General features: G+C 41.2%; 1 protein-coding gene and 1 long non-coding RNA gene across 14 annotated transcripts in view; one reads left to right on the top strand and one right to left on the bottom strand.

Annotated features, from left to right (window-relative positions):
- Positions 1–7598, bottom strand: part of LOC144219341 (uncharacterized) — a 91308-nt gene extending 83710 nt beyond the window's left edge. The window contains exons 1-2 of the long non-coding RNA XR_013331376.1: positions 7471–7598; positions 2314–2415 (exon numbers count right to left, since the gene is read on the bottom strand). This is a non-coding gene — a long non-coding RNA (uncharacterized LOC144219341). The remainder of the gene's footprint in view (positions 1–2313; positions 2416–7470) is intronic.
- A 408-nt stretch (positions 7599–8006) lies between these two features.
- The window catches only part of MAP4K4 (mitogen-activated protein kinase kinase kinase kinase 4), a 184648-nt gene continuing 174991 nt past the window's right edge, over positions 8007–17663 (top strand). For all 13 annotated transcript variants that reach the window (XM_077749360.1, XM_077749357.1, XM_077749351.1 and 10 more), the window contains exon 1: positions 8007–8067. The gene's annotated coding sequence lies outside the window, so the exon portion shown is untranslated. The remainder of the gene's footprint in view (positions 8068–17663) is intronic.

The following is a 17663-nucleotide window of genomic DNA, read 5'->3' as shown; positions in this document are numbered from 1 at the left end:
TAGGGCAGTCTTAGGAAACTAATACAATTAACTTTATTTCATTTTCTTTTAAAATTTAAGTTTGTATTTTTTTAAAAGTTTATTCATGTATCTTGAGAGAAACAGAAAGAGTGCGAGTGGGGGAGGGACAGAGAGAGCGGGAAAAGTCTTAAGCAGGCTCCACGCTGTCAGCACAGAGCCCACGCGGGGCTCGAACCCATGAAACCATGAGATTGTGACCTAAGCAAAAACCAAGAGTTGGGTGCTCAACTGACTGAGCCACCCAGGTGCCCCCAGGTTTGTATTTTTTAATTCATAAAATAGATATGCTGCTAAAAGGAATTTGTAGAATCAAATGCCTTGAAAGGAAAAAAAAGTCACAGTTTTGTCAGCCAAAAAGTACTAAAATTTGACGTGTTTCCTCCCAATTTTTCCTTTGAATAGTTTTTAGCTTTTGTGCAGCTATGATTATAACCTCATATAAACTTATAGTGATATTTTCAATTAGCATTACAACATACATTTCTAAATTATTACAGACTTTCCATACACATTCTTTAGGGGCACCTGGGTGGCTCAGTTGGTTAGGTGTCCAACTTTGGCTCAGGTCATGACCTCACAGTGCGTGGGTTTAAGCCCTGCGTCAGGCTCTGTGCTGAATGCTTGCTCAGAGTGGGAACCTGCTTCAGATTCTGTGTCTCCTCTCTCTGCCCCTCCCCTGCACATCTCTGTCCCTCAAAGATAAATAAATGTAAAAAAAAATTTAAATTTGTCAATATAAGCAGTGTTGCCCAGATAATTGTTTGTAACTCTATTTTAGAATTTTCCTGTTTTAATTTTTTCAATCATTCTTTTTGGACTGACTCTGAGAAATTAAAGATGATCATCTCATCAGTCTCTTCACAACATGCTGTGTGAAAACCAGGAGGTGGGTTATTTGGTAAAAAACGTGGTCTTAAATAGACCCTAATAGACCACAGTCACAGTTGTGGACAGGAACCCTCAGATCTGTGTATAAGATGTAGTACGAGAGTGAGGCATTTGATAACTAACGAACCAGTTAGCGAATACTTGGTCTCATGTGCCAGGCTGGGTGCTCTAACCACCATGACAATGCAGATTCTGGTAGTATCGAATTCAGACCCTAGGTTTCCTGATTCCCACTCCTGCCTCATTTTTACTCAGGTCATTGCCATGATTTAAAAATGCCTGATGTGCTGCTTAGTTTTGAACTCAGCATAAATCTATCTAACAGATATCTGTGTCATGTGATCCTAGAAACCTTGGTTCTAAGTATGTATTAGCTTGTGATTTGCAAACTTTTCTTAGCCATGGAAATTTTGTCTTCATAAACGTTACTCATATTCCCAATTTATAAAACATAGAAAAGCAGAACCTATGTGATGGCAGGGAAGGCCAGGCAATAAGCTCAGCAGTTCTATTACTAACTCCCTTGACCTCCCTTGGGATAGATAGAGGCAGCCCCTGAAATGCCTCCAAGGAACCCTAAGGCTCAGAGGAACACTTATTGTAAAAGAGAACCACATAGTCTAGTTCTTTATCCATTTCGTGTATAAAGTGGCTATGCCGAAAGGGATTTTCTATTTTTTTTTTTTAATTAAAAAAATTTTTTTGAGAGAGAGAGATTGGAGGGAAGGGGCAGAAAGAGAGGGAGACACAGAATTCAAAGTAGGCTCCAGGCTCTGAGCTTTCAGCACAGAGCCGGATGCGGGGCTCAAACTCCCGAATCGTGAGATCATGACCTGAGCCAAAGTCGGACACTTAACCGAATGAGACACCCAGGCACCCCAGAAAGGGATTTTCTTAAGGGCTGAAGTGTGTGAAGAATTAAGTTATGAAAAACAGCTTTTCAGTTTTTCCTAGGCCACTGGTTCTCTCTTCTAAATGACTGTCTTGTTCCCAGTTCCCGGAAATTTCAAAATGGGTGGTGACATTTCTAACTTGGCTTATGTTATGGCCTTTTCCAGAGTATTCCCTCTTTAATTCTTCTTGTCATCTGTTGGTACCCCATTTCCTCTTCATTTTCTCCTCTCCATATAACTGAAGAGCCACGTTGTGTTTCTAAAGATCATTTTTGTGTAGCACTTCTCCAGAAGCACTGTTATAAACCTGAATACATGTTTTAGTAGCAAGGCAGCTAATAATGATAAGTTCTAATGCAATAAAAGAAGCCAGTCTGTGAGAATAAATGACTTCCTTTTTGTGACTCTGAGTTGCATTTCCAGGAGTGATAAAGACTTTATGCTGATCCAAACAAACCTTCTCATCCAGCTCTTCTTCTCCCCAAAACCAGGGGCCCCACTCCCAACTAACCTCAAGGAGCTGTCTTTAGCCAACAATTAGGACAAATCCAGGTGATCCAGGTCGGTCAGTCATGGCTGGCTTCTTGATCTGGTCCCGATGATTAGCTGGTCACTATATACAGAATATAGACATAGATGAGAAGATAAAGATGACAATTCATTCAAAAGAATAAGAAAGGTCTCAAATTTTGTAATTCATAAATATGGCATTTACAGTTCATAGTTTATCATTGGTACGTTACCATTTAATCTTTTTTATAGAGCACACTTTATAGAGTATGGAAGACTCTCAGAGTAGAATCACTATAATCAACTGAGAACTGCAAATCAATAGGACTGGCCAACTTGCAGTATCACTAATGGAGCCTTGTGATTCATTCATTTTTAAAGGGATAAACTTGATTATGATTGAACTCCCCTTCAATCGAGGTTCTGATGCATACTGGCCAGGATCTGATCTATTTCAGTGGCAACATATTAAATTACTGAGCATATAGAGGCCCACTGGTCTAGTCACTTCCTGAGATTTCGCTGTAGAGGCTTAGGACACAAATATGTGATCAAGTATAAATGAGAGCTGTTATCTCTTCAGCTAGCAGGACTACCTTGGTCTTCCCTTGGCAGAGCCTCTGATTCTGCTCACCAAACCATCTATCAAAACCAGACATACTTGACAACTATTTAATGTCCCCATCCAGCTTCTCCCAACCACTTCCTATGGCTCACATCTTGATATCTAAGGTTAGGACTACCTCCAACTTCATTCTTAAGGCCTCTTGAGGATTTTTCAGGTAAAGGACTTTTCACAGAAGTTAACTGAAGCAATCCTTATATGCTTATTATATGCAAAATACAAATTTACAAAAAGGCCAAGTTAAGCAACAGTAATCCCCTTCATAAAACATTTCAAATAGGTTTTCTAGAACTAGCGAGTTCCTCTGTGTTTAAAACACTGTTCTGTTTTTTAAAAATACACTTACTAAAGACTTTTCATGAACTCATAAAGTAAGAGGAATCCACATTTTCTTTTTCTAGCTAGCTAGGTCCATCCAGCCCAGCTGCCCAGAGTAAAACCTGCTCATTAATACACTCCTCACTGGCTCATCTCCATGTTTCACTTTTCCTTCTCCTTCACATGGGCTTCCTGTGATCATCTCTCAAACAAACTACCTGCACCAAATCTTTGTCTCAGGACATCTGAGCTAAGAGAACTTCCTCCTCATGACAGAAGGGACAACATCGACAGACCTGGTAGCTATGGTAGGGTGTCTCTCTTGCCTCTGGTCTGCTTCTTCTTTTTTTGCCCTTTGATCTGCTTCTGCATCCCACGCCTTCCATCCTGTTGTGCACTAGAGTAGTTGCTTCCTTTTAATTCAACTGATATACTAGTCAAAACCGATTCTGACTCTCTCTACCAATGCTCAAAGTTGGCTTTTAAAGGGCTGAGCTTTGCTGCCAAATCTACAGCATTCCACATGTTCCATTAGCTTCCATTGCTCATATCAACCCCCTTCCACTCTGGCTAAGAGGTATGAGCAACTGTAGGACTGAGGCCAGCATGATAAAAATGAAAGTTTTTAAGGTCCTAAGAGGATTTTTCAATCATTTCCATCCAACTCCTTAATCTCACATGTTAGAAAACTGAGGAGCAGAGAGAATAAGCACTTGCTTAACACCTTGTCCATTAGAGAAGAGGAACTTAGATCACTGACCCCTAACCTATGCTTTTCCCTTTCTGGGCTTTTTCTGAACACATTCCACCACTGCTTCCTTTGTTTGACTCAATTCCCCCTGCTCACTACCACTTCCATCATTTATTTCCAGTTGACCTAAGTCCTCGCTGACCCTGAGCCCTTAAGTTATAATCATTTAGTCTAGTTTCACAGATCTGCTGCCCTTCTTGCCCTCATACAGAGGTTGAAAATTTCCACCAATATTTTTGCAACAAAGAAAAAACTAGGAAATAAGTAAAGTGATATACCGGCGTTGTCACTGATGACCTCTTGCATAATTGAGCTCCCCTTGGGAGTTGTGTGACTGGGTGAGATAACTGTCGTCTGGCCCATTGCACCCCGGGAAGATACACCTTTATATCTCATGACCTGCTGAATGCATGAGCATCTAACATGCCCACGGAACTCTTGAAAGCCAAGGTTAGGCTGTTTCTCCCTTGACTTGACTGATAATCTGGCTTCTGCTTTTAACCTCCACATCACCCATGCTTCAATTTGCCTAGCTTTGCCTCTCAGGGTTCTCTGAATCGAGTCCTCTGGCCCAGCGCGGCCAGGTTCCTCATTTTTACAACTTCACATTCTCTGTCTAAGCAAGCTTTATTTTCTTCCAGCCTAAAATGCCAAATTAGCATTTCTTTTCCAGATTATTATTTTGATTATCTTTTTGGGCAGGTTTATTTTGTGGTCTCAAATAGATTCTTAGGGACAAGGGCCATGACTTAAGTCTACTTCCTGATACCATATGGCATATGGCTTATTATGGACTGAATGTTGTGACCCTCATGTGTTGAAACTCTAAGCCTCAGTGAGGCTGTATTTGGATATGGGACCTTTAAAGAATTAATTAAAGTTAAATTCATAAGGTCATAAAGGTGAGGCCCTGATCGAATAGAGTAGGTGTCCTTATGAGATACCAGATAGCTTCTTTTTCTCTTTCTGTGAAAACCCACGTGAGGACAATAGTGAGAAGGTGGCCATTGCAAACTAGGGAGAGAGCTCTCACCAGAGCCCAAATCAGCTGGAACATTGCTCCTGGATTTCTAGCCTCCAGAACTGCAATAAAATAAATCTGTTATTTAAGCCACCCAGTCTATGGTATTTCGGTATGGCAGCCAGAGCTAACACAGGGTTGTTGATTGAGGAAACGGCCCCCACCCTCGGATCTCAAGCAGAGTTACAAGCTGGGCAGGTATCACTACTTCTGTGTGAAAAGTTAACTCATTTCCCACAGAGTCCAAAATAAAACTTTCCTTTGTCACCACCACTCAACAACTGTACCCTTTCTTCTGTTCCTGACAAAATCGTCCCAACTGTGAACAAAGCTTTAAGCCACAAGCAAATCTTTTACCCTCTTGTCTATACCACCTCTGGCATCCCATCAAATGCCAAGTCTTAAGAGAGTCTACTGACCCAAGACCTTGTATCTCCTTTCTCCAGGCCTTATTACTCTGGCCTGTGCTCTTGAGATGGCCTCTTAATGGTTCTTCTAATCTCCAGTCTTCATCTCATTGACAGAAGAGGAAACAGAGGCTCAGAATTTAAACATGCTTAAGGTTGCACAATTGATAGTAAACAAAATTCAAACCTAGTTTAGTTTTGCCTCAAATCCTGCCTACTTTCCGCAGACCTGTTTAATGTTCCTCGTACAGCCAGAATTCATAATGTTCTGCCTTTAACTATAGCTATTCATAAGACTTTTATACCTATTATCAAACTGTAAGCTCTTCCTTATATCTCAGGCAATAGCTAAGCCAGAGCCTTGCACTAGGTAAGGTACCTCAAGAAAAGATACTGAATTGAAAATGGAAAGTAACCATCAAAATGGTGACGTGGGAAATAGTTTAGGACAGAGATTCAGAGAAAGCTTGTAAGAGAAGGAAGAGTTGGTTCCTGAGTTGAGCTTGAGGTGATGATGGAGAATCTGGCTCAGCAGAGAAGTGGGTGGTCAGAGGTGGGCCTCAATATCATGAGTGAACCTGTGGAGGGCGGTTGGCTTGGAGGGCCCTGTGTTTCTGCATTGGGTTCAGCTGTGCTCACCGAGCAAGTCACTTAACTTCTTTACATGTTGGTTTCCTAACGTGTAAAGTGGGAAAAAAAAAAAGTACTGTTTGGAGTTCATGTGAAGAATAATGAAATAATGGACCTAAACCACTTAGCACACTGTCTGAACCTAATATGTGTTACCTGTTACTAATAAGTACTATTGAATATTAGTAGTAATATGGTCTGAAGTATGTCACATGTGCATAGATGTGTGAAGTATGTCACAGATAGATTCACTCAAATCTATTCCTTGAGTAAATAATTTACACTTACAGATAATGCCATTGCTGTGAATGGATTAAAAAACAAAATCATTGAGGGATGCCTGGGTGGCTCAGTCAGATGAGGGTCCGACTTCGGCTCAGGTCATGATCTCACGGTTCGTGGGTTCGAGCCCCGCATCGGGCTCTGTGCTGACAGCTAGCTCAGAGCCTGGAGCCTGCTTCAGATTCTGTGTCTCCCTCTCTCTCCGACCCTCCCCGCTCATGCTGTCTCTCTCTCTCTCTCTTTCTCTCTCTCTCAGAAATAAATAAGACATTAACAAAATAAAACAAACAAACAAAATCATTGAAAAGCACTACTTAAATTCACAGAAACACTTTGGTTCCTATGATTTTTTAAATAAATGGACTCCAGCTGTCCCTTACAAGGTATTCTCATAGTTGAAAATCTTCAAAACCAAATTGTTCAGAGGCAGGAGCATGCTAAACGTATTCTGGGTAAAAGATTAACTTGGCCGAATCAGACACTTAGCCTTTCAGAGTAGGCTGACCTAGTGAGAATCCCTATTCTACTTCCAGGCTGTGCTTTTAAGGAATTTAGCCGCATTCCTTATCTTTCAGTACTTTGGTTTCCTCATCCTTAAAATGTGGATAACAATACACAAGGGCTGGAAGACAGGTTAAACTGGGTACTGTACATAAAGCAAGAACTGGTAGATAATGATGATGGTGATGTTTGTGAAGCCTGATTGTGAAGGGCCTTGGATTTTCATCCTGTAAGGCTCTTGTTCTCAAAATGTGATCCCTGTAACAGCAATGCTAGCATCATCTGAAGCTTGTTAGAAATACATATTCTCAGACCCATCCCTGACCTGCTGAACTCTGGAGGTGGGGTCAGCAATCAGTGCTTTTACAATCCCTCCTGGTGATTCCGATGCACTTCGGTTTGGAACCTGCTGTGAGGTAATAGGGAGCCATTGAAAGTTTTTGTACAGTGTAATGATGTGATGAAAATGATCGTAGAGCGCAGACAATATATCCTAGTTTAAGAGGATCAAATCGCCTATGGACAAGCTTCCCAAGTTGCTGGCAGAAGCCTGTCTATTGATCCTTAACAATGTTTAGGCACCAACTGGGGTTAGCACTTAGGGCCCCAAGCACAGTGCTGACCTACTGAATGAGGTAAGGAAGGCAGCGCACGGCGATTAGAGAAGATGCTCTGGATACGGTTTCCACTGAAAGCCTTGGGACCGGGTGGCCAGGTGATGCTCAACGAATTCCGCCCCTACAAGCGTGTCACAAATGTACCCTGCAAGAAAGGAAAAGAAAACGGTGTAGAGAAACCGGAAATGAGGGTCTTGGGGGGTATAGAATCTGGTGGTGGGGGAAGGGATTGGCTATGCGGGGGTGAGGAGAAAGGGAGGCCCCCAGTCGGCCGGGCTACACCCCCTTCGCGTCCCTTTAGAGCCCGGGCGCGGCCGGCGGGTGGGGCGGGNCCGCCTCTGAGCGTTTGGAGCCAGGGGCCAGGTCGATTCTGTTCCCTGTATTGTTAACGCGAGGTGGGGCGTCTCCTCACCCTCGGCACCTCACCGGGGAAATCCCGGCCCGTCTCGTNAGCGCCCTTTCTCTCCGACGGCCCCGCTCTCTGTATTCATTGTTGTGCCGCTTTTAAATTCTAACCCCTCCCCTCCTCTCCTCTAGGATCCTGCTGGGATTTTTGAGCTGGTGGAAGTGGTTGGAAATGGCACCTACGGACAAGTCTATAAGGTCGGTGTGGGGCGCCGTCTTTGTTTCCCGTGGCACGTTGAAACTTCTTGTTGGGGGACGAGGAACAGGGTGATAAACATGCCTCTGACCGGAGGCCACGCCGCTTGGGCCGAAGTTGGGAAAGGGGTTTCGCCTTGCAGCCCCTCTGTTTTTAAACAAGAGTTTTTTTCAGGCTGGCCTTAAAAGACCTCCCTCATTTCCTGGCTTTGAGATAAGGAAATAAGCTACACTCTTTGGCATGCACTTTTCTTCAGTAAAATGGGAAAACATTTTTTTTTTCCTTCCATACGGCAATATTCCTTCCATACGTTAATTCTTTGGTTTTCCCCAGTTCTGGCCCTCTGAGTTTGTGTGCGTTCATGAGAACTCGGTATCGGGAGGCCTGGCCTATGATTATCCCAAACCACTGCCTTGGCTTTCTTGAAAATTGTCATCGTGTTGCCTCGTTTTAATGTTTGCCGAGTGCTCAAGGTGGGGAGTTTGGGGTTACCTGGGACTTTTTAAGAACTCTATCACGCATTCTGCTGATAGATACAGACATATTTGGGGGAAGCAGGGAGGGGCGTGGGTTTGGGCACCAGGAGCAGGAAGAATTAACTGCGGGAGGATTATAAAATCTGAATTCCAGGAATAACCTGTTTGACAGGTGTGTAATTGAAACAGAGATGAGGGAGAGTGAGGAGTCCAGAGGATGCCCAGATTGCACACCCACCCCAGGCCTGNCCCCAACTGTAAATGAAACTAACAAATCTGGAGACTACGAGTCGGCTGTGAGTAGCTGACACCTGATGTGGCTAACAGTGCTGTTTTATTCAGTGCCCATTCTGGAGCTTCTCAAAGAGCTGCAGGTAGTTGTGCTGAGGCACAGATCTTGAAAATTTGAAACAGAATGTTCAATTTCCTGGGTCCTGATTTATTTCTTCTTGTGAAACGGTTTCTACTCGGAATCCGTACTGGGGGTGTTTTCTAGCTGTTAGAGTGAGTACAAGGTTGGGATAAGAAAAAAAAATCTTATGAAGCAGGGCTTTGTGGTTCACCATGAGGAATTGTCATTGTCTCATTAAAAATGGAGGGAGGGGGTTGGAAGCTGACTGTAGACATTTTCTTAGGCCAAATTAAGTGTGGATCCTATTGTCTCTTTTATGCTTTATGAATAGAGTTGATCTGTTGCTTGAACGCCTCTCCCCAGCCCCAGCTTCCCCTGGCCTGGCTGTGTACTGGGCTCTGTACGGGCCTGTGGTCTGAACTTGAGTCTGTATTCTTAGGTGTTCTCAAGTGAATTAGCATGTGTTTTGTTGGTTAACTGTTGGGGATGGGGCCAGATTTTTGAATTTGAAAGGAAGCTCTGTTAACTCAGCCTGCTGGGCTCAACTGAATTTGGAAGCCTTTGGAAAACTTTGGAAAAGACTGTTGCAACTCACTGAGTGGCCTGGTAACTGGCTCGAAGATGTTCTCCCTAGCCCCAGTGTTTGTTTAAGCCCCAGTCGGTTTTTTCTAACCCAGTTTTTCTGGCCAGATCTAAGTGGTGAGTGTACTCTTCCAAGTGAGTTAGCCAAAGCTTGTTTTTGACCTGGTTACACAGTAGTTGGGTTGTTTGTATCTTCCTCAGTCAGCATGGATGTGGAGGGCAGTGAAGTAAACTAGAAGCCAACAATCCGTTTTTAAACCAGAAGAAGAAAGAAAGAATGAGACCTGAATGTGAATTAAATGGCTTTCAGAGGTCGGAGTTCCTTGTGGTAACAGTTTGGGCAGGTTCTTGGTTAAGTTTTTTCCCCCTCTTCATTTCCTTTCGTTCTATCCTCTCCTTCCCCCAAGCTTTTGAAATAGATTTGCTGAGCGGTGCAGTTGGGAAGCATTTGGGATACTGGCAGTGACACAGCTCTCTGACTACAAAGTCTGTTCAGTTGAGAAGAAATTCTCAAATTATGCAAACCTAACGAATTAAGAAATCTGTGCAAAAGTGGCACACACACACACAAAACGGTGCTTGAGATTTTACTCACCAGTAGTTCTATTTTATTCTGGACAATTTTAAAACATACACAAGGAGAGAGAGTAGATCACCCAATTTAACAGTTACTAGCACTTGACTAATCTGGTTTCATCTATAGTCTTTCTCCCTCCATTAGTATTTTAGGGAAAACTCTATAGTTACCATTTCACTAAATGCTTCAGTATGTATCATTTTGTTTTTCAGGTAACCAGATAGTAATTCAGATAATGCTATTCTCACACCTAAAAATTAATTCCTTAGTGTCAAATCAGTGTTAAGGTTTTTCCTGATTTTTCTTACATGTTTCCTTACTATCACAGTACTTATGAACTGATCCTGGGAAGTTCAGTCTTGGTAGATGGTAGAAATAGGAGAGGCAATTAATTAATATCTCCATTTTCTTTTCCCTTTCAATGTCTGATTTCTAGAACTATTTACACTATGCAGAGGAGTTTATTTAGAATTTGTTGGTGTGATTTGCATATAATGGTTTTGGGATTAGATTATTGACGCTCTAGCATTTGTTTATTGTTGCTGAACATCCACTAGTGTGAACAGCATTTGAATTGGGAAAATATTTGTGATAACTTGTTGTTTCTAAAGAATCCTTTTATCCCCCCATTTACATAACTTCAGGTAAAAATACCTTTAAACTGAACCTTGTAGCTCTGATTTATTTCATTGCTATATTTTCTGTTTTTTTTTTTTTCTGTGAACTTTTTATTTTTTTAGTGACTGTGGTGGCTTATTTTGAGAAAACTGTACTTATGTGAGGTGAATGAATAAAAAGAGGGGAGTTTTCAGGGTTTTGATGTTTTATGAAAGTGCCTTTTCTGAGGTAGTTTGGCACCCCCAAATTTGGTGACAAAATTGGTAAATAGTTTGAGTATAGTTGAAGAGTATACAACTATCTTAAAAGATTTGAAACAAAATACATTCTTTTTTTTTTAAATATTTTTATTATTTATTTCTAGGAGAGAGAGAGAGACAGCATGAGCAGGGGAGGGTTAGAGAGAGAGGGAGACACAGACTCTGAAATAGGCTCCAGGCTCTGAGCTGGCAGTCAGCACAGAGCCCGACGCGGGGCTCAAACCCACAAACCGCGAGATCATGACCTAAGCAAAAGTCGGACGCTTAGCTGACTAAGCCACCCAGGTGCCCCAAAACACAGAATACATTATATTTAGAGAAATTTATTTTTTGCATTAGGTTTCTGAAGGATCACCAGGAAGCCTTTTCATAAATTAAAACCCAAGAAGAACATTGTGAATTTCAGTTTACAGGATTTCATTCAGAATACCATCTATTTATAAAAGAAGTGTTTATAAGATGATCTTGTGCATGTTGAGTAAATCTAGTGAATTTTAATTATTTTCATCAAAGGGGGATAGTGACTGTGTGAAAAATCAAAACCAGAAAAAGTAAGTTTTGTTTTTGTGCTATATTGGGTTTTATTATTTTATATTTTATTTGACCATTTTTGGTTTTTCCTTGGGCTTACTGTTCCCCTGTTACTTTGTATTTGGTGAGCATACAATGACTGGTAGACCAAATGTCTTGACTAAGAGAAGGAAAATCATGCTTTTGGAAAGGTGCTGTAGGTAATGAGAGGGGAGGTTAGGGAGCTTAGAATCCAGCAGGTGCAATGTCTGGTCAGGGCTTGCTCACAGAAAGAATGGCAGCCTTTCTGGAGATTTGAGCATCTTGACCCTGTCTCAGCCTGTCCTTGGAGGAAAGGTAGGCTGTAGACCTTGGAAGCTGAGGGAGAGTACTCTGGGCCCAAAGATGGTAAGCAGAAGCAACACTGAGAGTTTGCCACCTGTTAGGGCATGGTGCTAATGCTGTCCCCCTCATTTACTGAAGAAAAGGGGAAGGGGTGTGTGTGACAGAAGAGCTGAGAGTGTATTTGAGGTTTAAGGTGTAGTGGGCATCTTAGGGGAGAGATTATTTGCATGCCAGTTAGGGAGCGATGGGATGTCCTTCTTTTGAGCATTGAGGGATCATTGAAAGTTTGGTTGGGATTGGGGAGTCCATGGGAGTAAGTAGGAAACCTGATCAGATGATGTTTGGGAAAGGAGCAGGTAAAATGGTTGTCCAGAAGAGGGGAGGGAAAGGCCGAGACAGGGTAGTAGCAGTGGCAGTGGAGAGGAAGAGTTTGGGGCTGGATTCTTGGGCATTCTTCCTCTCTGAGGTCAACCTGCTAAATTCAGTCATTCTCTGCAGGCTTTGGTTGTGTCCCTTTAAATGGGGACACTATTTGCCCACTGGATTAGGAAGAGCCTTGGGATCTGTGAAAGTGCTAAAATTATTTTCAATTGCTCAGCAGTAAAGTGCTGTATAAATCATGTGGCTTTTAAAAATCATTGGCTTAACATTTTGGAGCAAACAAAATTTTGTAAGAGAGTTCTCTAAATGCTACTATCCCTTAAGTGTAGCATCTCTTGTTCTTAACTGGAGGTATAGACTCCACTGGGGCAAAATGAATTTTGAGGAACCAAATGTTTTCATTGTAAGAAGGTTTGAACTGCCACTGAGTGGCATGTACAGACTTGTTCTGAGACTTAGAGCTCCTTCATGCTGGAAGAATTCTGGACTTGGGTAAGGTGGGAGGAAGCCAACTCTGTTGAACATGTATTGGTGTGTAGCTTTCCTAAAAAATATCAACCCCAGATTTCCAAAAACTTTTTCAATTAAACATAATCATAAAAATCAAAGACTTATAGAGAATCTAACCACCACATAAAATCCTCATGGTAGTTTTAAAATTTCTTACTGCTTGAAATAAATAAATGTTCATTTGCATAGCTGCAAGCTTGTATTTTTGCCTTTTTCTCTTAGCTGATTTTGGATATGTATACATTTCTATGTATGGAGATAATCCAAAAATATTATCTGGGGGTGCTTTTGGTGCAGTGTGTATGTAGATTATGGACTGATACTAGGTGGGCCAAGACTTTGAAGGCATACATCGTACTTTTGAAATAATGCATCTCTGAACAGGTGTGTTAAGCCAAGGAATAATCATCTAAGGAGTTTCAATCCCAGGAGACTAAAAATATAAACTAGAGATGGATGCTTTGACACACGAATTTTATACATAATCTTTTATTTTGTTTCTTGCTTGATTAGTAAATATTTGGTCATCTGATTGTTAACAGCTGGTTAGGCCAAGAGATTGCCTACTCTTAGGACATCAGATATTTTCCATTTCTTGAGTTGTATTAAGTTTATGATGCCTGTGCTTCCTGTCATTAGTATCAGTGCTTTCATTTTTCTGTATTCCATTCATTTTTTAAAAATTGGTAGACAGCAATAGAATATTTAAATAACTGTACAAGTGTACTGCTTTCAGACCCAGTTTGTCCAGACACTGAATCAGAACTGTTGACGGGAGGGCAGCACTAATGTGTATAATATGTAATAACCTGGAAGGCTCAGTCCCCATCTAACATATGGGTCTGTCATAAACACTGTACAAACATGTAGACCCCATGACAGTTGACTGTATTTGAGTCAAGAGCTTATTCCAAGTAAGTTCTCAAAATCAAACAGTACTTACTTACAGTTTGTGATAATTTTAAGAGTTGAAACAATTGTTGATTACCATATTATCTTTTAAAATCAGTGCTTTAAAAACTTTCACAGATACTGATCCACATATTGTTTCGCTGACTGCTTGTATGTAGATTGCTTTTGACTATTTACTACAAACACACTTTTCATGAATTCGGGTTAGTCTTTTATAACACTAGTCTGCATTACCAGTGTTAAAATATTAAAATATATTTAATATTTAATTTGGGATCAGTTATTTTATGATCAGGGGTAGAGATTTCCAAGTACTTATTTAGCTTTTGGAAGATTTGGTTGGTAATTTGCTCTTGTAACACGATAGCAGCACAGTTGTATCAGAATAAGTATTTTGGACACATGGAGGGATGGCCGGGTGATGGTCTTCCAGTGACCAGTGTGGCAGCCATATGTTCTCAAGTTTAATAGTGTTATATGATTGCTCAGTGGATAGAACATGATCTTCTGTTAGGCTGGTCAGTGATAAAGTTCGCTGGCATTATTCAGAAGAGAAGTGATACGATGGGAGGCAGTTTTTTTCCTACAAGAATTTCAAAAGAAAGGACAGAATAATTTTTAGGACTTTACGAGTGTTTAAAATTGGCATCTTAGAAATCCTGACATCTGTGTAGCATTATGAGGAACTTAAGAACAAAATTGGGGAGATAAGATGCAAAACATTGAACCATACAGGGCTGATTTCATGCCACTTCCAGTTCTTGCTGTGCTCTTATCCCAGCTGGCCCTGGGCACTGTTGTGCATGTTGGGTATACATATAGTGGTGAAGGAAGCAGGCAGTTTGTTTATCCTCACGGAATTCAGGAAGGACAGGGAATGGACACAGAATGCCAAGTATGTAACGTCTACTGTAAATCCTGTACTGTGTTTGTCTCCCTAGGTCCTCTGTCCAGCATACTGGCATTCAGACACAGCACATGCACTGGCGCATGGGACTGGCTCAGACTTGGCGTGCACTTTTTCAGCCTCAGAAAGGCTTCTTTGTACTGTAACATACAGTACAGACAAATGACTAGGAAAGTGGAATGAAAAAGTAGATATACAAAATACCAGCCTCAGCGTTTTTATTACTAGAATCAAAAGACATAATATCAAATTGCTGTAAAGGTTTTTACAGTTCTTCTGTTTTCGAAATTATCAAGCTTTGTACCCTAGTCAACAGACCACACTTTGAGGAGCACTGAACTGGCAGGATTGATTCTGCATTAGCAGGAGGTGGCGGGGGGCAGGGGGCTCTTCATGAACTCTTGGGTTGATTTGTTGCATCAGCAAGTTGGAGAATTGGGGCCATTGTCCAAGCCTAGCAGGTGTTCTCCTCCCCCTTGAGAAGTAGGGAGCCCAGGGCACATGCTGGCCACAGCTTTGTGCATAATATGCTGTTGAGCCCTGGGGCATCATCCTAACTATCTCAGATAGGACCCAATGCTGACAAATTATCCCATTACATTAAAATAACTGAAAAAAAACCCCACCCTTGTACATTATGACTTAAAAACTTTATTTTCATTTTATGATAAGTAGGGCCTTAAAAAATCTATCAAAGTTATGAATGTACATGGATGCGACCAAGTAATACTAAAGTTCTCATATCAGATCATGGAGATCTGTTCCCAAGAGGCATCTATTTTCAGCCTTTAGTTGCTACTGCTGAAGTTTACTGCTGTATTTCTGAATGATATGCTCATGTGGCTATTTCTTGATTTTTCCGTTTTATGCATTTATTGGCTTCTTGTAATAGTAGTTACGGTTGTTGAACTACAGTTTTGAACTTCTGTAGTAGTTGTAGATTAGCTCTTAAAACTCATCCCTTAGATGAGTATATCATAATTTTGGGTTAAGATGATAATTGTTTATATTATCATGACTATGTAAATAACATTTATCTCTGAGCCACACAGTCTAATAGGATTACATGTCCTTTTTTAACATCTCTTCCCCCTTGAATTGGCATATGTTTTCATTTGCTTAGTTTTCTATCTACCTATGATTACTTTCCCCTGCAAATGCCCTAAAAGATCAAATGCGCAGCAGAGTTACACCTATATCAACAATTTTTCCAAATGCTTAAATACATCAGATAATTTATTGTTTCAGATAACCTTTTGATTTCACTTTTTTTTCCCCTGGGGAGGTACCTCAGAGCTGGCCAGGTATGGTTGCCCCTTAGACCTGGTACATAACTGTTCTCTTGGATCATTTCTGTTCCCTGGATACAGTAGTCCTCTTTTTGGGTTTGCTATCTTATTTTCCTGAAGCACATCCTCCAGTAGCTTTATAAGAAAGTGTGCATGACATGTAAAGGTTTTAAGTCCTGGCTTGGATGGCTGAAAATGTCTTTATTTTTCTTTAACATTAGATTAAAAAATTTTTTTTAATGTTTATTTTTGAGAGAGAGAAAGAGAGAGAGAGAGAGCGCGAGCATGCACAGAGCATGTCCATGGTAGCCAGGGAGAGGCACAGAGAGAGGAAGACAGAAGCTGAAGCAGGCTCCAACGTGTTAGTGCAAAACCCATCGTGGGGCTTGAACTCACAAACTGTGAGATCATGACCTGAGCCCAAGTGGTACACTCAACTGGACCCAGCCACCAAGACACCCCTTTTACATTGGATTTTTATGTTTTCTGGTAGAAAATATTCTGGGTTGAATACTCATTTTTCCCTTGGAAATTTGAAGACATTTCTTTTTTGTTTGAGTGAGACCTGTTTAAAATTTCTTCTGAGAAGCTTTGGGGGTACTCTGTTTATTTCCTGGTGTTCTTAGATTTTATGAGCATCTTTCATTGTCATTCACTGATCTACGTAGTTAGTTCTTTTTATCTGGAAATATCCCCCCCTCCCCCGGAAATACTGTTGTTTTCACCTCCAACTTCTCTGCTTTCTTTTTCTGGAAGTCCCCCCCCCCGCCTTGGTGTTTAAGTACCAAAGCAGTGCCAGGCACAGCCCAGGAGCAACATTGCTTGCTTCTTGCTTGCTTGCTTTCTCTCTGTCTCTGTCTCTCCCTCCCCCTTTCCCTCCCTCCCTCTCCCCCCTCCCTCCCTCTTTCTCTCTCTCTCTCTCTCTTTCTATTTATTTTGAGAGAGGAAGAGAAAAATGTGTGCACACTTGTGAGGAAGAGGGGCAGAGAGAGGGAGACAGAACCCCAAGCAGGCTCTGCTCTGTCAGTGTGGAGCCCGATGCAGGACTCTGAACCACAGACCATGAGATCATGACCTGAGCTGAAATCAAGCCATCCAGGTGCTCCTCTTTCTGGAAGTTTTATTAGTCACCTCTTCAATTTATTTTTTCTTTCTTTTTTTTTTTTTTTTTTTTTTTTTNNATTATTATGTGTTTGACTTTACATTTCAGTGTTTACTGAATTTTTAGCTTTATTGCATTTTTAATCTATATGAGTAGCTCTCTTTAATCTTTTTTGTTTGTATTTAACTTCATCTGTTCTCTTGATCTATGTCCTCTATCTGAGGATATCGAGTATAGGATTTTTTGCAAGGTTGGTTTTGTTTTCTTGTGTGTCTACATTTCTTTTCCTGGTTTGTTTTTTTTTTTCTATTTATTTTGTTTCTGTGTTTAATGCTAAAGTTTTCCTTAAATGCCCAGAGTTGTCATAACTCTGCTCATATTTGAGAGTGAGACACTAGAAGTGAAATTGGAGGGTTAGTGTGTATGGGCAGGAGGAGGCTGTTTGGTGATATTTCAGTGTAGGGAGGATCAGTATGTTCCCCTGCCTGGGGAACCCCACTTCTTAATACCTATAGATCTTTTCTTTGGGGTCCCTTTTCCTCTAAGAACACTCAGAGAAGAGGTCTTTCTTGCCTAGGGGCTGTCCATCTGTTTATTGGAGTTTCTGGGGTTCCGAGTGGAGGAATGACACTGGAACTCTGCAGTTTAATATCTTAACTTTTCAACCCTGTGTCGCAGCACTTTGTCTCATGTCCTCTCAGTCTGGAGTCTTTCTCCTTCAGTTTCTTCAGGGGTAAGTCTTTGATTTCTTTCTTTTTTTTTTTTTTTTTTTTTTAA

This window comes from Crocuta crocuta, unplaced genomic scaffold (genome assembly GCF_008692635.1).
Source record: "Crocuta crocuta isolate KB4526 unplaced genomic scaffold, BGI_CrCroc_1.0 scaffold118, whole genome shotgun sequence".
In the NCBI taxonomy this organism is placed as follows: Eukaryota; Metazoa; Chordata; class Mammalia; order Carnivora; family Hyaenidae; genus Crocuta; species Crocuta crocuta.
This window is presented reverse-complemented; position numbering and strand designations above follow the sequence as displayed.